General features: G+C 39.5%; 1 protein-coding gene across 1 annotated transcript in view; it reads right to left on the reverse strand.

Annotated features, from left to right (window-relative positions):
* LOC121294817 (tetraspanin-18-like) overlaps positions 1-4,966 on the reverse strand; it is a 41,555-nt gene extending 36,589 nt beyond the window's left edge. Inside the window, exon 1 of the mRNA XM_041218924.1 lies at positions 4,666-4,966. The gene's annotated coding sequence lies outside the window, so the exon portion shown is untranslated. The remainder of the gene's footprint in view (positions 1-4,665) is intronic.
* Positions 4,967-25,563: the final 20,597 nt, after the last annotated feature.

Below are 25,563 nucleotides of genomic sequence, written 5' to 3' on the forward strand. Positions count from 1 at the left end.
TCTTGTTGCTAAATGGAACTGTACTCCATCTGGCCAGCTCCCATTCACAGTAATGCACTGTACCAGGCAGCAATGCAAACTGACCCTTCTCGTAACAAGAATCTTACCAATGTATAAATTAGTAAACTGTCTGGATCACCTTTTTAAAAAAACTTCTCTTCCTCTGGCTGTCGGAACTGGACTTCTACAGTAATGAGCATGCAAAAACTACTGCCAAGCTACAGAAGAAGCTCTGCTAACTCAGGCTGACAAATATTCTCTTAAACCTGCAGTGTCCCATAGTAATGTTATTTACAGTAACATCGAATTCATTAGTGTCTTCTATCTGTGTTCTCTTTGCTTTGCTACTAGAAAACAGACTTGTCTGTTTAAATTCCCTTAACAGTATGTTTTATCTGTAGATACATAAGCTCACCCAATCATTAAAACTGCTGGGCACTACGGCATGCTACAGCTACAACATGCAGCAGAGGGAGGTTCCAAGTGTCATTTATACTATTTCTATACTGTTTATTTTTGTAATTTTACGCAAATTGACCTCATATTTCTATTATTGGGTAAAAGATCACTAATGCAACATTTTTTTTTTTTTAAATATGTAACAATAACACAATAAGACACACACGCAGACAGACCTCATATATATTCAGCTGCGAGCACACTGGAGAAATGGAATAGTCTCATTTTCTCCTGTCTGGTAAAGCTCATTGACAAAGATTGAAGGTTTAGCAAGAGGTGGAATGAATTATCCGAGCTGATTAGGAATATGTAAACTAGATCAGGATCAAACACGCTCCAACTGCTGCCTTGACATCAGATCTGGATATATATTCATGTTTATGCAAAAAATAAAAGCCTTGTGTTTTTGTTAGGATACTGTAACAAATTAATTTGATGTAGCAGGATTTTAATGACTCCTATTCAACAGAAAAGGTCTTCTCCCCCTCAGGAATATCAGGGGGAATGGCTATATTGAGTAAAAATGCCTTATTTGTAAACTAAACAGAAGTAGTGGAAGAGACTGCAGCTGTCATTTGATAATAAAGCTGCTGAACGTCATTGAACATCAGTGAACACTGAAATACTGGTCCTACATAATGTCAACATCTGATTGCAGCATTTTATAGGCCTTCACAGAGTTGACATTGCAGTGTTATAAAAAAGGTGGTACAGTAGTCAAATAAAAAGTTCCTTTTTTCTTTTACCTGAATGTCAGAACTATACTAGCAGCCACTATACTCCCATGCTTTCAAATGCTGTAGTTGTTTTGGTGGCGATCATTTGAAAAATAATGTTCACAAGCTGTGGGCCATATTTCCTGAACATTGATTAATGGCATACAGGAAAAAAAAAAAACTTAATTCTGTATTTTATTTAATCCTAAAATGGTCAATTATGACTCAGGCCAAGTTCTGCACATTAGTGCAGCTAGCATCACATTGTGAAGCAGGGGTTAGAGTGGCTAGTGGGAACAGATTGGATCGCGGAGATCCAGGGACTGCTTGATCTTTTTCTCCTGTACACGTACTGCAAGCTACCTTTTAGAGAAGCCCAAATTTTATACCATTTGTGTAGTAATTATCCAACAGTATATTACAGTTTTTATTAATTTACTTTAATTCAAAGAAGTGAACTTGTTTGTTAATCTATGCTTTTTTGACAGAAAACTTTGGGATTTGGTGCTATTCCTAATGGAAGAAGCCATCCAACTGCTCTGTGTTTCTTGTGGTTGGACCAAAGCTTGTGAATAAATTGGTAGCAAATGCAGCAAGGTTCTTGGCATGCAGTGCTCCGGGGTTTCCAAGATCTCTCCGTTAGTTACGTTACATTTGATTATGACAACTCAAGTCATTTTTCAAAATTTTGCTCAATCCTCACCCATGCCATGACCAAAGATCTTTCCAGTGTCCTCTTCCAAGGTCTTGTCTGAACTCCACAGTGACCTCTACTGGGAGAGGAGGGGATGGAGGCAACTGCCAAACTCCTATAGGATGATATTTGTACTTCTGTTCTAATGAAGGGAGGGATGGAGTGGCCTGCAGGCTGTACACAATGGATTCTGAGGGACTTTGTCCAACCTCACAAATCAGTCAAACCTACCACTGAATGGGAGAACTCCAATGACTTTTTCAAATCAATACACAGTACTTCTAAAGCATTGTCACGGCCCTTTATAATTAAAGGGCAATGCTCTTTTTTCTTTTTTACATTTTGTCCTTTACAATGCAAATTAAAATAGTTAGAGATTAAAGAATGAAATCAATCAAATGATTTTTAATCACCATGGTTTTTATTTTGCAAGCCTTAATTAAACAATTGATCGCTTAATCGCCCTGGTGCCCTGTTTGGAGCCTGTATATGAAGGTATGCATATTACATGTTTTCACTTGTATTTGAAGACTTTTGTGAAGAGCCTACACATTGTTTTGCTTCTTGTTTTTAAAAAATCGAAATGCTCTGATTATCGCACCACAATATGCAATAAGGAAATTAATTGCTGACTGCACCTAGAATGGTCAGTAATCAATGCTGTTGATTATACACATCCAAGTAAAAAATGTAGCATTTCATCAGATTTTCACAGTAGCTCGCTCATTAGCAATGACTCAAATGTAAAGATAACGCAACATTCACCACTGTAAATCATTAACTGTGCCCAATAGAACTTGACTCTAGAAGCCAGTTGACTTATTTGCTAAACAGTGAATTTACACTGGATCTAAACTTCCTTCACCCCTTACCAAAAAATAGAACAGAACACCAGGCAGCTCCAGGTGTTAGCACTCAGCTAATATTTAACTCTCCCGGTCTCTGGACCAGCGTAAAAAGATTATTTAAACCCTGTGCATTTCTGAATTGCTTTTTATATCGATTGTGTAATTACTGTTTGTGTGCCTGGAAGAATGCACGTTGTAACAATAGACTTCATTACAGTAATGTGTCTGTAGTCTCCTGGGACACCCTTGAAGTGAGATGCCATCATCTCAAGGGTTTGTTTGATGGTGCGTTTGTTTATTTTAATAAAATATAAATTGGCATGCACAGGTAATTGTCGCTTCCCCTTCTAGAATGCAAAAGTTTTCACAAAGAGCCACTGTCCCCCATGCTGGGTTTGGGAAGTCAAACATCTCCAGGGCAGAGTAGGGCTTAATGGAGGTTGAGACTGATGCAATCTGGTCTACAGTAGAAGTGGTGGGACTTCTGTTGGAGCCAGGAAACCCTGCATTTCAATCCCAGCTGTTGTGTTACCTTGAGTCTGTTTATATTTTTCCTTCATTATTTTTGCAGTACAATGCCTAGTTACAGCACCCAGACTTGGATAGGAATCTTGGGGTACAAATCCATACTTATTGCAACGTACTTAGCATAACTCGTCAGTTACACTGCCTAAACAAAGTGGAAGACATCCAAGTTACTTTCAATATGTATATTGAGTACTGTTTCCAACAAGCTAATAGTATATGTTACAGTAACTGTGGACTGGTAGTCAGTGTTCAAATTTATTACAGACTTTAGGATTCATTCAAAGAAAACCAGAGCATTAAGACTTGGAGTATAGACAAATGAAAGTAATGTGTACCTTTCCTTACATCTTTGCCACTCACCAAGGATCCATTAATCTACTGTAGCATTGTACTTATTTCTCAGATAGTGTATGCCATGGGATTCAACATAATCCAGTCCTGTCTATACATCAAGTATTTATTATAATATGTCCCAATACTGTATCATATTTCTCAGGATCACTGAAAACATTTTCACACAAGTCATGAAATGTATTTTTAACATGCATTTTATATTAAGCAGGTGTCATTTTCCAACTCAAAAAAGTCCCCGTCTCTTATTTACCCCAGACAAACAGAAAGTGTCAGGATTTCAAAAGACTATCAAGAACCAAGGGTGCTCTGTTGTCTATACCGAGACACTATAATTAACCCAGCCTTAGTGAACGAAGGCTCTACCGACTAAATCAATTTGTTTTGCCACCTAAATCAAAAAACCAAGAGGATTGCGCTGCCTCTGATAAATAGCCACGTAAATTCATCAATGGGGTGGTAAAAAGTTTAACTACAAATTTAAAGCAAATGGAGAAATTGAATCTACTGTTTTTTGTTTGTTTGTTTGGTTGGTCGGTTTTTAAATACCTTCAAATTTTATAATGTACTGTGTAATAATACAAATATTTAGTATTTGACAGAACCATAGTAGTGTGGGCACTAGAAGTAGACAGTATTAAATTACTACAGTTGTACTGTAACAGTTTGGCTTGCTAGAGACTAAGATTAACATGAAATGTGACAACAAAGTTGTAAAATAGTTAGGTGCAAAGATAGATGACAAGTCAAACTAACATTACGTCGGAGTTTGCAAAGAAAGACGCAGAGTTAGTCACAAATACACACTGAAGCACACCCGCAGATTTTAAAAGGACAGGCATAATACTGTACCTGGCAATGCCTAGACATGTGCATCCAGGCTGCTACATCTCAGTTCGATTAAACTGATTTGATGTGACAATGATGTACAACTACTGCTGTGTCGGCGCTAGCACCATAATAACACGGGAAACACAACACCAGAAAGCAATCATTCGAAACACATGTCAATTACAAAAATTTAAAAACAGCGTTATAAAATCAATAAAAACGGTACACAAGACCCTACCTGAAATCAAAGAGTTTGCAAACCTGACTGTAGTCCACAAAGAATGCGTATAGTAGTACTCCACAAAATTAAAGATAACAGATTGTTCCTTGTTGTGTTAACGGCGAATAAAAACAAAAAAGTGAGAGTTGGACAGAGGGCAATTGCTGGCGTCTTCCTTTCAGCTAATGAATTCCAGAGCCGCTGGTATTACAGCCCCTAATTTGGTCATGCTTGTTCTGTTTGATGAGACTGGTATGTAAGCAGCTTCTGCTCCGGAGTCACTGCGCGCTTGAACCAAAGATTTTGCCCCTAGAGGCGTGGCCCTGAGTCTTTATACAGCCCTACAGCCCTACAGCCCTCCCTCTATTCAGATAAACCCTGCCCTAATTCTATCGTTAGTAGACCCGGATACCCTCCCCTAGTCGAATATTGGAATTGTCATGTCAATCTTAAAAAATAAAATATTTTTACAATGCAGGTTGGCTAGAGAAATACTGCTTTACCCGATCCTGTACTAGAATATTGGGTGTTGCAGGTTTGAGCCAATTTTCTTCCTTGGATTATTATTTGAAGGGTCTTTGGTTCCCAGGCTATCATTTCTTATCATTACTGTAAAACACACACGCACACACCCAATTACTCAAATAGCGTGTTCTGTTTTTGACTGATAAGTCTACAGTATGTTGAAGTGCTTTGACAGTGAGTTCAGTTGCCTTTCTTAGGCATATGTAATGTAGACTAATTAGTGTATTACCAGCATAACAGGTGTGTTTATTACAGCCCTAATATGTCATCTTATTTGAATCATTGTGTCACTATTTACTGGTATGCACTGATCAGATGGCATTGTTGCTTTCTGTGATGCCCCTAAGGAAACTCGTAAATGAGATGATTCATCATAATGAGTTTTCTTTGTAGACCATTTGAAATAAATAAAGCCTTAGACAGCCTCTGGAGTCCTCAGTCTAGGCTTGTTTATTGGCTTTGCATCTAGTGGTAATGCTAGGAGGAACAGGATAGATTAAAGACTTATTTCTGCAGTCTGAGTTAATGCTAGCCAGTAAAATAATAATAATAATACAGTTATGAGATCTTATCAGATTATAGCCCCAGTATCTGCAGACATCACAATCAATTTTACAATATAATTGCTTACTATTTGTTTACTATCTTAGTTTAGCCTTCTGGGCACTATACTCCAGACAGCCATAATTAAGCTTAATACCAACATTAAAACCTGATTGAAAAAACACACTTAAGGTGTTATTGATATCCATTGATATAGACTGCCCATGGTGCCATCCGATGGCGGAATATTATATTTGGAATAACCCTAACCCAAACCAAACATTAAAACCTGCTTACCCCTATGCTTCTGTGGAAAGGGTAGAGACAAGTAAAAAAAAAACACATTTAAGGTATTATTGATGTCCTTTATTAAAAACTGCGCGTAATAATAATAGTGCCACCCGCTGGCAGAATACTGTATTTGCAATACTATTTAATTTAAGGTCAACTCCATGCACTGATTGTGTCTCTGTGTTGATCAATAAATGATTGCATGGTTTGTTTAAGGAAAGACAGATTAAGTGTGGTTACTTGTGTTTTTTTAAGGTACCATGATATGTATTTATTTTATTTTAGTGATTTAGAGCCAAGGAGAATCAATGAATCAGGGTTTTCTCCTTAAAACAAAGGTCCCCTTTTTTATTTTCTCATAACCTTTTTTTTCCCACTTTGCAGTAACAAAATCAATCAGTGTCATTTCAAGGCTTTCTCAGCCTGCTCACTGCACTTAGAACAGATCAGCCTGAATCCAAGGGATGCAGAGATGCCATTACTGGATATGCATGCCTGGCTGAACAGATGAATGGTGCTCAGCATAGTATATAAATCACATGCTTCCTAAGACACTGCTTCTATAATGGTTAATATATAATGGTTGTTATTTTTGTAGTTTTTGCATTTTTATTTGTATTGAAAGGGCTGTAGCCAGCCACCTGACGAAACATCTCACAGGTAACAATCTGCTTGAATCTCTGTAGTCTGGTTTCCGGCCACATCACAGTATCGAAACTGCTCTAAATGATCTATCTGCTGCTTTTGATAGCATAGATCATACCATTCTTCTTGACCTCCTTCAAAATCTCTGGAACCTCTCGCCTGGCTGTCCTCTTACCTATCTGGATGCATGCAGTCTGTTTTCTATGATGGAAGCAGTGCTGACACAAACCAGGTTATGTGCAGTGTCCCTCAAGGGTCTGTTCTTGGGCATCTTCTCTTTAACATCTGCATGCTTCCCTTGGGTCAACTTATCCACCAACATAGCCTCATGTTTCACTCCTATGCTGATGACACCCAGCTCTACTTAAAACTAAACCCTGGATATCCCTCTGCCATGGTTCAGCTCTCAGCTTGCATCCAAGATATTGAGGCCTGGATATCTACCAATTTTCTTCAGCTCAACACCAACAAATCTGAACTTCTTCTAGTAGGATCTAGTAGGATCTAGTAGTCTGTCCCTACCTTTTCCTCCTGGATGCAGATATTCTATCATGCATTCATCTCCTCTCGAATCGACTACTACAACCGTCTCTCTGGTGGTCTTACCTGATGTAAAAGCATGATCACATCACCCCGTCTTGCCCGGCTGCACTAACTACCTGTAAAGTTCAGGACTATTTTTCAAATTCTCCTGCTTGCCTACAAGGATCTCCATCACACAGGTCCAGAGTATCTCTCCAACCTGCTGACCTTCTGTGTCCCTGCACGCAAGCAGAGGTCCTCTGACTCAGGCCTGCTGGTTATACCCAAGCAAAAGCGCGCCACACTCAGAGAGAGCTCTTTTGGCTTCAAATCCCGACTCCCTGGAACTCTCACCAAGCTTTAGTGTGTGCAGCTCCCACAATCGCTCGCTTCAAATCAACTCTCCAGACCCACTTCTTCCCTCTTGCTTTTAAAGCTCTCTAAGCCTGGTATCTTATTAGCTGTTGTCTAAATTGCTATTTCAGGTTTTTTATTCCATCTTATTTGTATGATTCTGCTCGACACATGCATCCACAATGTTTAGAATTCACACCCTAGCCTTTTATTTAATGTAAATGTATTATGACTATATTTAATGTATTTGCATTGTTTTTTAATGTTGTATTCAATGCACTATGCCCTGTATTTCATTGTATTTTGCATCATTCCTCACTATCTTGTAAAGTGCTTTGTCATGGTGGTCCACTATGAAAGGAGCTATATAGTTAAATAAAATATCAGGTGGTATGTGTTAATCAGGCTCACCTAGAATTACATTCTCAAAGTGTTTTACTCCAAACAGCACAATTTCTTCAAAAAGGAGACATTAGTTACCAAAACAGAAATAAGCAACTTGTTTAATTAAATTCCAATTCTAATTGCACTAATAACTATTAGAGAAAAAGATACATTTTAACCAGTGTCATGGCCAGAAATAATTTGAGTTAAAGTGGATATAAAAATGGGAAAGACAAAAAGATACAATAAGGGAATTGTATTGTTCTAATAGGGGGCAAAGAAAAGTGCTTAATTATCTTCCAGTATACAACAATATTGATCTGACAATACCGTAGCTATTGCAAGGTAGTTAAGTATCTCTTTCTGTGCACTTCACTCTGCCCAGTGCAGGATTTACACTCTCAGTCCATCTGGGAGGATCTTTACCTTTCATGTGGTCATCGCCGCAAGGTGTGAAGTCTGTATCATTTGAAGCTTGTGGTTTCTAACTGGCCTGTTGATGCCTGTCTTGCCTTGAGGTGTGAAAATTCTCAGTGAACTCAGAGACAAGGTAGAGCTCTAGACATTTTAGACTGCAAGCCCATTAGCCTGGCTCCTGGAATCATTGCTTCAGAGAAATAGAAAAGTTTTAAATTGCATTTGGGACCACTATGCTGTAGTAAAGTCTCTATCGCTTCACTACTTCGCACCAGGGGTGTTTGTAAAACGGATTTGTTCAGTTAATCGAATTATTACTGTAAATCTGTCAACATAACATGCATGGTCTACAAACCTCCAGATTTAACCCAAATACAACCTTTTAATGCATAATTTAAAAGTGTTATGTACAGCAAATGCCAGAGATAGGGGATAGGGTTGAGCACGTTTTCTTTATGAGAACAGAGCCAAAGAGCATGCCAGGTTACCAGGGGGGTTGTTTGTGATAATTCAAACCTCTTACAGTTAGTGGGTCCCGGGAGGTCTCACCCGGTAAAGATACAGTTGTGCGTAGTTACTGTTCTTGGCTGGGGATTCTACAGGGAATAATACATTGGCTCTGGCAGTCCCGCAGGGAGCCCAGTGATCACAAGACAGGCACCTTCAGCTGGAAGGGGTACCATGAGCATGCAGGTATTGCTCATAGTTATTTTGTGACATGCCGGTGTAAAGGTAGAGGGAAGTGGAAGCTTATCTTCTATATTAGTGACTGTGACAGGAAAGTGCTGTGGTCCAAGGTGTTATTAGAAGGAAGAGAGACTCAGAGACAAGAAAAGCTGCAGCTGAAACTCATAGGTACACATTTATTAAATAGACACAAATAACCACAGCACGAGGGCCAAAACTAGGCCCACCTACCACCTACCACCTACCACCTACCACCTACCACCTACCACCTACCACCTACCCAAAACACTCACCTCACTCCCTTCAACAAAGGATTTCTGGTTCCTTTTATACATGTGGCCACTCCCCAGTTAGCATCAATTATCTAATTGGGAAATGGCTACACCTGTGATTGCTGGCAGGGGTAGGATTTAACCCCATCCCTGCCACAGCAACATTTCAAGGTTAGTTATTGTGCAAAATTCAGATAAATCCATGAAAACAGCATGAAGCAGCTCAATGTGTTAGTGATGGTTAATGCCCATGTTGTTGTACATATCCCAGCTTGTGCGAGTGTGAGGGACACTGCATGAGAATTACCTCAAGCTAGCCACCCCACAGTCAGCCTCAATCTGTCACAAAGCATCAGGCAACAGTGTCTTTGCTGGCCTACGCCACCAATGAGGCACTGCAAAGAGAGCCAGTTCTAGAATGACATCCTTACTTTGTATTACAGTAGGTAACCATGTCTCTTCCAGTTCAGGTAACTGTCTCTACAATGTCCTTCTTTAAAGTAAACCAGGTTCTCAGGTGCACTTTCATTATTTGTGTAGATTTGACACTAATGTCAATCACTCTAAATAGATTTTATTTATTTATTTATTTATTTTAAACAACTGAAACTCAAAGGTGACAGTCTGTGGGCTGTTGGTTACTCTAATTGAAGTCAGCAGGTAAATTGTTATCCCTGCATCATCTCTTTGGTTTGCTGCCGCAGCCTGGCTCTTGCAGCTACTTTTTTATAGTCAAATTAAGATACAATCTCTTGAATCTCACTGTAGTTGAGACTTTTTAGAGTAGCATAACAAGCAGGCTAATATTATACTTGCTCAGCTAATGAAGCTTTTCCTTTAGTTCTCCCACCGCAGTCCTCATTAAATTCCCAAGAGTCCACGTGCAAGGTTAGTTAGTGGACCCCTTTGCTCAAAGCCACAGAATGAAGCTCCTCATCTGTGCTAAACGGAGGGACGTGCTGTCACCGCTCAGCGAAAGGAAAAGCATTCTGAAAAAGCACTCGACATGCTCATCTCCATTAGAATGAGTGAGTGAGAGAAGGCAGTAAAGACTATCAATTAGCTACTCCCTCTAGCCCGAGGGGGCCACCTCGTGCCTTGTTTCACTGGCAAGCCAAGCATGTAACAAACTTGCCGTGTACTTACAGATGTTCCAGGGTTCCCCTGGAGAGAGAGAGGGGGAAGAGGAGGTAACAGGGACAACAGAATCACTACTTATAGCTTGGCTCTCCAGCACCATGCAGCTAGGGGCTCTTCCATTGGACAGTCACTGCAGTGGTCATTGGTTAGCACTTGCCCTTTAACCTGTAGAACCTGGCTTTAGCTCCAACCTAGGCCAACTAAGTTTACATTCTTAAGATTCAAAAATATTTAGTATTGCTTATCTTTTTAAATAATACATCGGGTGTGGGGTGTCTTACAATGTTTTGTTTTTACTTTAGAAGTATGAAATATGTTCCATGCACATGATGTTCTATGCACAGGCATTTTGATAAATCCTTATCAGTGATTGGTACATTTTTCATATGTGAATAGTAATTTTTTTAAATGTATAACTAAAGGATTCAAAATGCATGCCAGCAACTTGATAATTAGCTTCAATTAATGTTTTATGGATTATGAATACACAAATGAGATTCATTATTTATGTAAATATGTGAAAGAAATTCAAGTTTTTTCAAAAGAGGATTTAAAGGTGACTGTAATAAACAGTGTGGCTTCCTCTTTAACTGCTTAGCCCACAGACAGGTGGTTTCAAGCAGATGACCAAACAGTTTTATAGACTGAATAACTGTTTTTTCCCCCTAATTTGGACATTACAAAGTTTGATCATTACATTTATCAGTGACTAGCATCTACCATATTTCCATCGTTTGTCATTGTTGTTGCTGGAACAATTGTCCTTAATCAGCAGAATTAGATTTTTACTTACAAACTACAGCCTGGATACCACCACTTCCTTAGCAACCATTACAACAGGGTTACAGGGGCAGCATCTGGCTGTTGGCAGAGACTGGGGCTTCAGAGCCAAATTCTGATGTGATCTTTTCTCAAAGCTATTTACCTTTGTTTCTCCCTGCCAATAAAATAAACCCAGAGGACTGTTTACAGCAGGGCTAACAATGGAGACCAGGCTGCATGAAAAGGAGTGTGAGAATGTATTCACTGGATGTGACTTCATTTTATTTATTTAAACCAGTGACAGTTTTCTTTAAAAGGCCCTTTCAGGAGGGAATGCAGTATTGTTTGAAATTTGTAATGTGCCTGTGATGAGTCAAAGGGATTTCGGTCTGTGATTCAGCCTCCCGACAGTAGATGGCATCAAACCAACTCGAGACTTCCCTTACCAAGATCTCATGACCAGGGCAAAAGTCATCTTTTGAGGGGCGGCACCTTGGTGAGGGGCGGAAGTACGAGTATGTAAATTCCAGCCACTGGAGTCAAGTGAAGGATAAGGACACTTGTCAGTTGGGGATTGGTGTTCCACTGACTACAGAGGCGGGACATTACATACTAAAGGGAACGTACTACTGTGTTCGGGGTTGGTCCGAAAGTAAAATAGGAGGAGTAATGGGTGGAGGGAGAGACTAGTTTGGTGCAGCGGGATTTAAAAAAACAAAAAAACACTAACATTTCTTTTGTCTTTTTTTGTTTATGTATGGTTTACCACAAAGACGATTAAAGACGAGTTATCACGATCAGTTTTGGATTTCACCCCTGCACTCCTTCCCTCACACCATTTTGTTTTCTTTTGTTATTTAATTATTTTGTTGTGTATAGATAATAAAAATAAATTATTTTATTTCTGTACACATAAATTACTGTCTGGACATTCCATTTAATACACTCTCGCCTCACACGTGGTGTCAGTAGTGGGAATGGATCCAGCTACAGTGTTGGCAATGTTTAGGGAGCAGGAGGATAAGCGAGAGGAGAGAGAGACACGGCACCAGGAACAGCTCGCCCAGTTCTTTGGACAGCTGGTGGAAAAACTATCAATATCAACATCAGAGAGAGCGGTTGCCCGGATGTTTGCAGCTCAGCCAAAACTTCAGAAGATGACCTCGGAAGATGATCCCGAGGCTTTCTTGATTACTTTTGAGAGAGTGGCAGAGGCTGCAGAGTGGCCTAGGGAACACTGGGCCATGAAATTGGCACCCTGCCTGACAGGGGAAGCTCAGGCAGCGTATCGAGCCCTGACGGCCACGAATGCAGGGGACTATGTTAAAGTAAAAGAAGCCATTCTTTCACGCCTCGGGATCACAGAGGAAACATACCGGCGCCGTTTCCGGGAATACCAGCTGTCCAAGGGGATGCGGCCCCGGGTTGCGGGACAATATCTTTTAGATCAGTGCACCCGGTGGCTGCGGCCAGAAGAACATACACCCCAAGAACTGGTGCAGAAAATAGTTATAGAACAGTTCGCGTCTATACTACCGCCAGGGAATCGAGAGTGGATTAAGAGGAATCGACCTACCACTCTCGAGGATGCCATCCTCCTGGCGGAGGCCTACGAAGACGCAAACGAAGGCGCCGGGTCAGACCCCACTCCTGCCCCTAAACTAACTCGGACCAACCAACCAATGAAGCCCAGAGGGGGTAACCAGACCTTCAGACCATGGAGGTCGAGGGTAGCCCCATCCTGAGTGAGAGAGAATCCCCCTAACCTGCCGGTCGCAGGACAGATTAACTCCGTTGATGCCTCCTAACCAAGTGTGCTACCAATGTAATGAGCCTGGACACATTGCCAGGAATTGTCCAGTAATAAAGGTGGACCTGGCGACAAGATCCTGGTCAGCAGTAACAGGTAGGAACACTGGGGAATGTCGGGAGGGCCCTTATCAGTTAAGAGTACAGGTCGGGGGAAAGAGTACTTATGCATTTGCGGACTCTGGGTGTGCACAAACATTGATTCGGCAAGCTCTCTTGGATGGGGTAGCCTGGGAGCCACAGGGTAAAGTGGCTATCTCCTGTATTCATGGAGAAACTCGGGTTTATCCCATCACTAAAGTTAGACTTATTGTAGGTGATTATTCAGCTTACGTTAAAGTGGCTGTAGCGCAATGTTTACCATACCCTGTTCTCCTGGGAAGAGACTGGCCGTTTTTTGATCGTATTTTAGGTCGGGAAATGGTCTTAGTTTCTACCAGGGGACAATTAAAGCAACAGGAGAAAACAATTGGCGAGATTTTTCCGTTGCAATCCGATCTGTTTAACCCTAAAATCCGCCCAAGAAAAACAAAAAGAGAGCGTCGGGTGGAAAAATATGAGGGAACTCTGAGACGACAAGGGGAGGGGTCTGACACAAAAGTAAACCAATCGCTTAAACGGCAAGGAAAGGGAGTAGGTATTCAGTGTAACCGGGGCTGCGAGGTTACTGAGGTGGAAGGTCATGTAATAAAAGACACTCCTCTCTGTGTACCTAACCATTGGGACCGAGATATTGACTTGGGATATGAACAACAAAATGATCCCACGTTACAGTATGCTTGGAAACAGGTTAGATATATCGAGGGGAAGGATATGCAGGAAGGACAACCAGTGGTATTTCCGCATTTTTCTGTATCTGGGCACTTATTATATAGAATAACCCGGGCTCCCGGGACGGGACAGCTCGTAAAACAGTTATTGGTTCCTAGGCCTTTTCAGTCAGAAGTCATGAGATTGGCGCATGACATTCCATTTTCAGGTCATTTGGGAACTGAAAAGACTCAGGAACGAATTCTGGCCCGGTTTTTTTGGCCTGGGGTTTATGGTCTTGTGCGGAAGTATGTATCGGAGTGTCCTGAATGTCAATTAGCTGCCCCTAAGTCAGTTCGCCCCGCACCTCTGGTTCCACTTCCAATTATTGGGGTACCGTTTGAAAGGATTGGTGTAGATTTAGTAGGCCCTCTGGAGGGAACAGAGTCAGGATATCGGTATATTTTAGTAGTAGTGGACTACGCAACGAGATATCCAGAAGCTGTTCCCTTACGCTCTATGAATGCAGTAGCTGTAGCGAATGAATTGGTAAAAATATTCTCTAGGGTGGGAATCCCGAAAGAAATTCTCACTGATCAGGGCACTAATTTTATGTCAGACTGTATTCAGCAACTATATAAATTATTGAAAATCCGTTCAATTAGAACCTCAGTTTTTCATCCTCAAACGGATGGGCTTGTTGAACGATTTAATCAGACTTTGAAAAATATGTTGCGCCGCTTTGTAGATCAAGAAAAACGCAATTGGGCTAAACTGCTTCCCTACTTGCTCTTTGCAGTTCGTGAGGTACCACAATCCTCAACGGGGTTTTCCCCGTTTGAGCTCTTGTACGGTCGGCAGCCGCGGGGTATCTTGGATCTCATAAGAGAAGGCTGGGAAGAACAGTCAAAGGAGTCTAAAAAATGTAGTAAAATATGTGTTGCAGTTACGCGATCGCTTAGAATTAGTCGGTCGATTGGCACATGACAATCTCAAAGCGGCACAGCAGAAGCAGCAACAAAGCTACAATAAAAATGCAAGAATTCGGAACTTTCGACCTGGAGATAAAGTGTTGTTATTGTTGCCCTCATCGGAATCTAAGTTGTTTGCTAAATGGCAGGGTCCCTTTCAGGTTATTCGAGCAATTGGTAAAGTCAATTATGAGATCCGACAGCCTGGGCGTCGGAAAGAAAGTCAAATTTATCATGTTAATCTCCTGAAACCGTGGAAAGAACGGGAAGTCCATTTTATATCTCCTGTACAGGAGGGAGAGGATTTTGGACCCTCAATTGAGCCAGAGTCAGCAATTGAGGTCCCGATGGGGGAACAATTAACTCCTGATCAGCGTGAAGAGGTAAGCAATCTAATTAATATGTTCAGTGATGTGTTTTCTAACGTGCCTGGAAGAACGCATTTGATCGAACATGCTATTATCACTCCGCCAGGTCTAAGAGTTAGACAGAGACCGTATCGCATTCCAGAGAGTCGGAGAGATTCTGTTCGAAGGGAGGTGGAGTGTATGTTGAAACTTGGGGTAATTGAACCTTCCCGAAGTGAGTGGTGTAGCCCAATAGTACCAATAGACAAGCCAGATGGGTCACTACGATTATGTATCGATTTTAGGAGGGTGAATGCTATCTCCAAGTTTGATGCATATCCCATGCCTCGAGTAGATGAACTCTTAGACAAGCTGGGGCAAGCTCGGTTTATTTCAACTCTGGATCTGACGAAAGGATATTGGCAAATTCCATTAACGAAAGCCTCTCGTGAGAAAACGGCATTTTCAACCCCAGAGGGTCTTTTTCAATTTTGTACTATGCCGTTCGGACTTCATGGAGCGCCTGCTACTTTTCAGAGACTAATGGACAGGGTTTTACAACCTCATCGAGAGTATGCAGCTGCGTATATCGATGATGTAGTCATTTATAGTTCTTCCTGGAGAGAACATTTGACTAGATTAGAAGCCGTCTTACAGTCTCTGAGGAGGGCGGGGCTCACAGCGAACATGGCAAAGTGCGCTATTGGAAAAGAAGAAACGAAATATTTAGGTTTCATAATGGGTAAGGGTAGAGTGAAACCGTTGGTTTCAAAAGTCCAGGCTTTGTTGGATTCACCGGTACCTACCACGAAAACCCAGGTGAGATCACTGTTAGGGTTGGCTGGTTATTACCGCCGCTTTATTCCACACTTTTCCACTATAGCCGCCCCTCTCACTGATCTCACTAAAAAGAACGCTCCAAATAAAATTAAGTGGAGTGCAGAGTGTCAGACAGCCTTTGAATCTATTAAAACTAATTTGAGTCAGGCCCCAACATTAATAAGCCCGGATTTCAGCCGAGAGTTCGTCCTGCAGACAGATGCATCGCAGACTGGTCTGGGGGCGGTTCTGTCCCAGGAGAGAGATGGTATAGAACACCCGATACTATACATCAGTCAGAAATTACTGCCCAGAGAACAGAGGTATTCGGTAGTGGAGAAAGAATGCCTGGCAGTGAAATGGGCAGTGGAATCTTTAAAATACTATCTTCTGGGACGACCTTTTGTACTCATCACAGATCACGCTTCTTTAAAGTGGTTAGACACGATGAAGGATTCAAACGCTAGGATTACGCGGTGGTACCTGGCGCTCCAACCCTTCGCCTTTCAAATAAGGTATCGTGCGGGTAAGTTACATCAAAATGCTGATTTTTTTTCCCGGGAGGGAGGGAAAAGGGAAGGGTTAGAGGTTTCCGAGTGTTCCTTCGGCTCCACTCTGAGGGGTGGGATATTTTGATTATAAGGTAGGCATTCTAGTGCCTTTAGGTTCAAGAGAGAACAGTGCTTCAGGAATCATCCATTTAGGCTAAAGATGACATAGGTTTCTAAGAAAACTGGGTATAGGCATTTTTGATTGGTTAATTGATCAGATAAGGGAACAACTTGGGAACAACCTGCCACAGGAGGAAAACGTTTCTAAAATGTGTTTCATGTTGTTACATACAGTGGCTCAAAATATTATTCAGTTTTATTTTCAATTTTTTATACACTGAATAGGCAAAATAAATATAAAATAAACAGCTGTAGAAATCACATGATTAACCTACATCTTAATATATGAAACACGTATAAGCTGAATATATATATATATATGAAAAGTATTCCCATATGGTAGTGCTCTCCAGTTTAACAGACTCAATAAACTAAAAAATAACGCTTCAATTTGGGATATTGAAGAAGTTAAACAAAAAATGCAATATCATTCACACATTTTTTAAAGAAATAAAAAAAAACAGGTTCAAAAAGGGAATTTTACTGTCTGTTGAGCGCCTTGTGATTCAACAGATTTATACTCCTCTCATTGTGGCCTGTTGGCCTCCTGCTCGAGAAACTTAGGCTTAGGGCAACCGAAATAATACAAAAAAATATTATCTTATAGTGGCAATTGTTGGTAATTGTAACCCAGGTGTTATAAATCATTGCCATTTTTTAACTGTGATGGCTTTGTAAAAAGGATGTTACTTCTATATCTTGGAAATACTATTTATTTTCAATATATTTTTATATATGCTGAGCAGGTATAATAATTGTAATATAATAATATAATAGCTGTAGAACCACTTGACTTTAAAGTATTTAATAATAATATATATATATATATATATATATATATATATATATATATATATATATATATATATATATATATATATATATATATATATATATATATAATGAAACATATTTCTATATGGAAATGCTGTCCCATTTAACAAACCCAATAAAATAAATAAAAAAATTGTACCTGTAGCTACATATTTTAGGCCGAGTCAGCCTGTGCTAGCCACCGTGTCGCTGACCCATCCAATCATACTCCCATTGCATGCCTCTCAACAGCAGCAGGTCTGGCCTTTAGAACCCTCTGTGTCTGATACAAACGACTGCTGTTGTTCCTGCTGGAGATGTTTGGTTAAGTACTGGCATAGTCAGCATATCTAGTGCAGCTGGGTTTAGATGGAATTATAATGCTGGTGATTTTCAACATCTCTGAAGCAGGATTTACAAGTCCAGTCAAATGTGTCTGCTTCCCATGGCTGTTTAATGTTTGTAAGGCTTCTTTTCTGTGCAAAGAACAGTTTGACAGTCCCCAGGATAAACAGGCAGGCTTCACACACATCTGTGATGTAACATGTATATCGCTTTTTCCAAAGTACACAAAGTGCAGCATATTCTCAAGTTTTTATACAACACAGAGTTTGTGCATAAACATAACCCAAAACCTAACAAGGCTTGTTATAGTACAATAGTCTCATTTTTCCCTTGTCATCCATCCATACCTGTTAGTAGTATCGCATCCAATGCTCATCCAAGTTCTCTTCAACTCAACTGAACCATCCAACCTAAAGGGGAATTTATAACAAGTGACATTTTGCTCAAAAATTGCTCAAAAATAATGAACACAGAGCCAATTACTCACAATATGACAAGTGGAATCTCTGTCATTCACTTTCCTAGGGATCAAAAGAAAATGAGATAGAGCGTCCATTGACAACATAGCAACAGCAGCCTGTCAGTGTGCCGAATGACTGGTTCAGTTGAACTCAAAGAGGCACAACTTATATATTATAATATAGCACCTTAAAACAAGGAAGGACCAAAGCACTTGTCATAAACTAACTACAACTGGAGGACGCAAATAGAGCACATGGAGAAAACAGTACCCTTCTCTTGTATAACTCTGCTCATACACTTGACAGCCTGTAGTTATTGTTAAGTAAATACTCTCCTAAGATTCTGAGCATGGGATAATGAAGCTGAATGTATGCATGTCTGCGGTTACAATGTAAATAGCTTTATTAATAGTTCTGAGTAAGTCCAGATATACCATGAGGTTGTCTTCTTCCCATTTCCCGCTGAGCCTGACATGCTCCTCTGAAGGGAGCCAGTTTCCTGCCATTCTATCCATGTCTCTGGGTTTCCTGACTGAATGAAGGCTAAAGAAAAGCAGGAAGTTTCTACACTCTTTAGCCTTCCTTCAACATTCCTCTGTATTCTTTTTTTTTTTTTTTTTTGATGTTGATGTCAACCCATGGAAACGCAGAGAACCACAACAAATAAAATAACCAACACAGGTAAACCAAGGAGAGAGGGCAATGAACAGAAGTATTCATTTGCCAACCGAGAAACACACGTCACACACAAACATGCAAGGGAGTCATCTGTGATATCAGAGACATGTAAATCAAATTCCTTACCCTAAAATTGTGCTGAAGATTTTTAGTTTGGCTCTTTGCTTGCTTTTTTTTTTAGGGTATAACATTCACACCAATAAACACGTTAAACTGTAAACTGGTCTTGAATGTGCCCACATATTTCAATAAAAGACACATACGTATTTATTTAGATAACTTAATGTCACTTTCAGCGTTGAAAAGGTAAAGTCTTAACTGTATCCACAATATCATTTAATTATCTTTCATACTCCCCTTGAACAACATGGGGAGAACTAAATGGCATTTGCTTCAATGAGGACAACTGACAATGATGATCAAGTTAGTGGGCCCTGCTGCATGCCAAGTTGACACAAGCATAAATAGAAGATAAAGACTGACAATTAACACAATAAAGACAATTTTCAGCTTTGCCCAACACCTGGTCGTCTAATGGTTAGACGGAGACCTGGAGAGGCCTATAAGCCACAGTGTCTCGCACCCACTGTGAAATGTGGTGGAGGATCGGTGATGATCTGGGGGTGCTTCAGCAAGGCTGGAATCGGGCAGCTTTGGCATGAATCAAGCCAAGTACAAGGTTTTCCTGGAAGAAAACTTGCTTCCTTCTGCTCTGACAATGTTTCCCAACTCTGAGGATTGGTTTTTCCAGCAGGACAATACTCCATGCCACACAGCCAGGTCAATCAAGGTGTGGATGGAGGACCACCAGATCAAGACCCTGTCATGGCCAGCGCAATCTCCAGACCTGAACCCCATTGAAAACCTCTGGAATGTGATCAAGAGGAAGATGGTCACAAGCCATCAAACAAAGCCGAGCTGCTTGAATTTTTGAGCCAGGAGTGGCATAAAGTCAACCAACATCAATGTGAAAGACTGGTGGAGAGCATGCCAAGACGCATGAAAGCTGTGTTTGAAAATCAGGGTTATTCCACCAAATATTGATTTCTGAACTCTTCCTAAGTTAAAACATTAGTATTGTGTTGTTTAAAAATGAATCTGAACTTATTTTCTTTGCATTATTCGAGGTCTGACAACACTGCATCTTTTTTGTTATTTTGACCAGTTGTCATTTTCTGCAAATAAATGCTCTAAATGACAATATTTTTTATTTGGAATTTGGGAGAAATGTTGTCAGTAGTTTATAGAATAAAACAAAAATGTTCATTTTACCCAAACACATACCTATAAATAGTAAAACCAGAGAAACTGATAATTTTGCAGTGGTCTCAATTTTTTCCAGAGCTGTGTGTGTGTGTGTGTGTGTGTATATATATATATATATATATATATATATATATATATATATATATATATATATATATATATATTTTTTTTTTTTTTTTTTTTACTGTACACATATACTGGGTTTAACCATAATCTCAGTTTGTAAAATGAGTAAGCAGCTCTTAGAATAACATTAGTCTGGATAACTTTTTTTTAACAAAACCACAAACTGTCTGACCCGGTTCAAACCATAAAGTGCAAAACTCAAGCAAGTCATTCCCATATAAAACATAATCCCTGAGAAATGGCACACGACATATGTATATTTTGACTGTGATGAATCCCCAGAATAGGAAAACGAACTGGGGAAGGGCTGAAACATTGCAGACGCCTGACAGGTGGCTCTGTAACCAACACCGATTACTAAGGCTCTATTCCTTCCATGGTTTTCATTTCTGTGAATTGCACCCATTTCCATGCTATATGTAGTTCCCTGCACACATTCCCATTTCTAAAAGAACCTAAAGAAAAGATCCATTTTGAATGTGACATAATGTTTTCTTCAATCATGACATATCTATTTCAAGGCTGTGATGCATCCTGAAATAAGCATTTTGTTTCCATGTGTTACAATATTATTATATGAAGTCCACTCAGAACACTGCTCTCTCCTCATACACTCAATTCGCCCGGTGGTTTATCTAAAGACCATCCTGTAGTTACCCAGTGCATGGCTATTCTGCTATTCATGTAAACCAAAATCCTACATGCATTTCCCTTTTTTTTTTTTTTGTAATTGATAGTTTTCATTCGGTAATACATCTGTGGGAAATGTTGTTTTGTAATTTTTTTTTTTTTTTCCTAAATAACTGCCAGGATTTTATAACCCATGGTTAAAACAAAAATACATGATTGCTGGCATTTCCATTGAAGCAGCAGCCATCTTACCCAGTCCTGGCATCAATGACAGCCCGCAGGGTTCCCCTTCTTCCAATCTGTGACCCAAAACCCTGCTTATTGTTTTTCCATTACTTACCCTCATTTCATCTTATTAAAAAACTGGCACTGCTAATTATCTCAGCCCCATGCAGACGCTATCGCAAGTGGGGACTACTAAATAATTAAAGACTCCTGGTGATCAAATGGCAGGCTCTGATCTGACATCTGCAGAAACTGTATTAGAGACGAGAGGCCTTTGAAATGGTTTGGATTCACGATTACCAAGTGCCCAGATAAAACTGTGTTAAGCTTTCTCGATGATTCCATTTTCGTTTACGGCGACCATTTTATCGCTGTTTTTATGTCTTTATTTTTAGTGCATTTTTTCATAGCACTGACCAGATACAGCGCCAAATGTTGTCATTGCTTTCTCTCTGAACTGGACCTTTATCTGGAACACAGCGCCATCCGTTGGTTAACTGTCGTAACAAAGATCTTGAAGGGACACATCCAAGACAGTTGCTGCAACAAATGGTTTTTATAGATGACATGAGTTACCATGTTTCAGAATTCTTCATTGCATCTGTGGAATACAATGATTTACCATGCTTTCAATATGCTGTACAGCTCTTTATTATTCATATTATATGTGCTCCGTGTACGTTCTAAAGCTTATAAAACATTCCATTCTCATCCCATGGGTGTACCATCAGCCAGGAACATTGAAAAGGTATCTGTTGAGTTAAAGTGTGGATTCCCATTAATTTAGTAAAATGTATTAAAAATAAACAGCCTTAACTTTATAATTACTTTGTCAAGTGCATACTATATTGCTGTTACCAAACCTCTTTTCTAATTTCCACAGTAATTAAAAAAGTAATTACAAGATTAGATTGCACTTGGACCCTAATTGCGAAGGCTACTTTCTAGACAATATAGCAACCATCCACTGTGCCAGATTTATATGTGAATGTGTTCAAGAGACTTCTGGCATCTTCCCTGGCCAGATCTCAATCCAATTTAGCATGTTTAGGATTAACTTGAAAAACATATTCGTCATCATGACTTTCTACCTTTCTGCACCAATTGAATGGAGTCTATGCCTGTGATCGAGGCACATGTGCACTCACACACACACAAAGACACTCATAACATAAATAAGCTTGTATTGATTGAATAGCAGGCAAAAAAATTAGACATAGGTTTTGATATCAAAGCAGATTAAATGAAATACAAAATCCAATCTCAGTAGCAATCAGCAAGAGCAAACCAGTGCTACTTTTTTTTTTTGGCTGCTTTGATAAAGTAATTTAAATAAAACTGACTCCTTTGATAAAGTAATTAAAGTTGAGAATACATTACTGGAAATTATGTTCTGCAGGTGAAATGTGATGGAAATGCTAGTAGATGGATATATAGATTTACAAGTGTAAATATTTTTTTTATTTTTGTTCTTCATTTTAATGTTATATAACACTTCCCGAATGGCAATGCAATGGTTCTGCACAAGGGGGTAATGGCAGTTTTAATTGTTAGGCTCCTTTTATATTTAGATTTTCCAAAGATATCACATTGTGTTACATGTTACAGTATTTCACACAACTATGCAACATTTCACACAACTTATACTGGACGCACAATTTATATTGCACTGTGGTATGATAAAGCTCGGGTTTAACACACTGGTATTATACTGATCTTCCAATAACAATTTTACAAATTATTTGGACTATAGCACTCCCCCACTCATAATAATAATAATAATAATAATAATAATAATAATAATAATAATAATAATAATAATGCGCCAAGTAAATCTAAATTAAATCAGAATAAGCTTTTTTAAAAAGCAAACTCAGCAGGACGTTCTCTGTTTCTCAAAGATTCACAGAGCTCTGCTCATACTCTAATCTCCTGTAGAACTGAAAGCCGCATGGAAACCTTGGGGGATAAGCTTCTTTTCTACACGTTCTCAAAATAATTTACAAACCTGGGTCATTGCTCTGTGGCCAGTGCTTCCCTGCGTAGACACATTAAATACACAAAGAGCTGCATGATTTAACTCGACACCCACAGCGTGCTGGAGACACTTTAAACATGAAACCTGTCCAATACAAATCTTGTCGGCTTCTATTTTCCTAAAGATCTTTAGAAGGAAAACAGGAGAATGGAGGAAAGAAGGCAATTTACATTTAATAGAATAAACATGCACTGCAAAAATGTGCTTACCAATTCATGCTTACCAAAGATAAAGTGACTTGCATACATAAAAAAATTATCTATGGATTTGGAACAAATATGGTTAGTGGTCGTGAAATGGTAGCACACTGCTGTTGACACTGTAATAGGTTTAGTGTGTATTCTTTCATACTATTGTGATATCAACATTGGTTAAAACAGAAAAAATTATTACTGTGTTACTGTTTTACTAATACCATTGCAGCTGCCCTTGTGCAACCACTGCTCTTACCCAGACAAGCTTAGGTGGGCCGAATAGCCTCCTCTCATTAGTACATTCTCTTATGTTCTTTAAACCAAACTTTTGCATTGTCATTAAAGACCATTAGGAAATGTAACTCCTTAATTAGAAATTATGGTTGAGTGATAATTATAATAGTTTAAAAACAAAAGAATAAACTACAGACCCTCTATAAAAGTCAATAAAGGGTTAAAGAATCTCATATATTGTCTGCTTTAAAAGATGGATATTAATCTATGTAGTATCAGGTAGTAAACTCTAAATACACTAGCAATTGTAGCCCTTGATTAGTCAAAAAGACAAAAGTCAAGGTAACTGTCACATTCACGTGAAAAATCATATAGTTATCAATGATGTTCAAGCCAGGTGCATTTAACCCCATTGTACCTCTCCGTGCAGTCTGTGCCATGCGTTTGAGTTCACCGCATCCTCACGGTCAGGGCAGGCATTGGCAGGATACCTGCCTCTCTGCCTATATAAAAGACAAACTAAAATTCAATCTTCCAGGAGGATCAAACCTAATAGAAAGCAAAAAAAAAAAAAAAAAATGCTGTAATTCATGTCTGTAATAAAACGCTTTTAAATAACTGACTTAAGTAAGTGTGGGCTGAGTTAAATAAACATGAACTGCATTAGTTCTGGACACACGTGTCAGACGATAATCAGTGTGTCTATTAGCCTGAGGAGCAGCTATATGCAGTACAGTACTGTAAATCACAGTGCAAATTATTCTATATGAATAAGCTATCGGTTAAAGATCAAAGGTTAAACATAACCCCATGCTGTACATTGTTCAGTATCAGTATTTATGGAGTACTGTGACAGAAAGACAATTATTCTTGGTGGTAAATCTCCCTCCCGACCTGCGAGGGCAGTAAGGACAGTAACGAGAACAGAGCACCCTGGACTACTTGGCCTGATACTTCATTCCGAGGATTAAAAGGAAGTCGGTCATGTAGAAAAGAGACGGCGCTTCGGTACACTAACTCATTGACCGGGGAGGGAAATGATGAGGCAGCCGCGGACATCATTATAGTTTACTATTTCTTTCGCTGTCTGGCACTGGACAAAACAAATAAAACAAACCTTTGCACCTGGACTATAATTGTCTGTCTGTCTATTCTTTAATCATCTCCACCTGCACACTATTAATCACTTTGCCACTATTTCAATGATCACATATAATCAAAATCCAACTCAATTATCAAACCTACCTCCTTGGAATTCCTTGAAATTGAATGAGGCGTAGATTTCCACGTGAAATGGGTGAAACACCTGTGTGAAGTAGACTTGGGCAATTAAACTGAAGATGAGGTGTTATTATCATTAATCATGGATCACAAGTCCGTGGGCATTATTTACAGTCAAAATCCACATAACATAATTTTGTCGAGATACAAACACATATTGTGTTCATTCATATTTGAGAAACATTCTAACATGACAATGGTGGGGGGGGGTGGGGGGCAGTATTATAAAACATCTCAATAATATAAATATATTTTGCATTTTCTGTAAGTTATAACAGATCATCTGAATTATAAACATTATCTCAGCAAATCTGAGTAAACAAGTCATTAACGTACTGTAGATGCCCTTGAAACTCGCACTTAAGACAGAATTGGTTCCTGAAAGTCGCGTTGTAAGTCGAAGCACATTTTCCCATAGGAACAATGTTATAAATTTTTGGGTTACGTTCCTGACTAGTTAATACAGTTTTACAAAACTAACCCTATATATTGTACTCATGCAAATATGTATTTAACTCCTGGTGATTACGAGCATATTATTCAGTCACCTACGTGGCTTTTAAAGTACAGACTAGGGGATTTCCAATGACGTGTTTGGTGTGTGTATGTGGTACTCCTAGCCGGAACTACGATTGCCTGAAGTTAAACCCCTCATCATGTGACAAAGTTCACAGCTTAGGTTTCATTTTGAGTCAATTGCTCTTATCAGACATTGT

This window comes from Polyodon spathula, chromosome 19 (assembly GCF_017654505.1).
Source record: "Polyodon spathula isolate WHYD16114869_AA chromosome 19, ASM1765450v1, whole genome shotgun sequence".
Lineage (NCBI taxonomy): Eukaryota > Metazoa > Chordata > Actinopteri > Acipenseriformes > Polyodontidae > Polyodon > Polyodon spathula.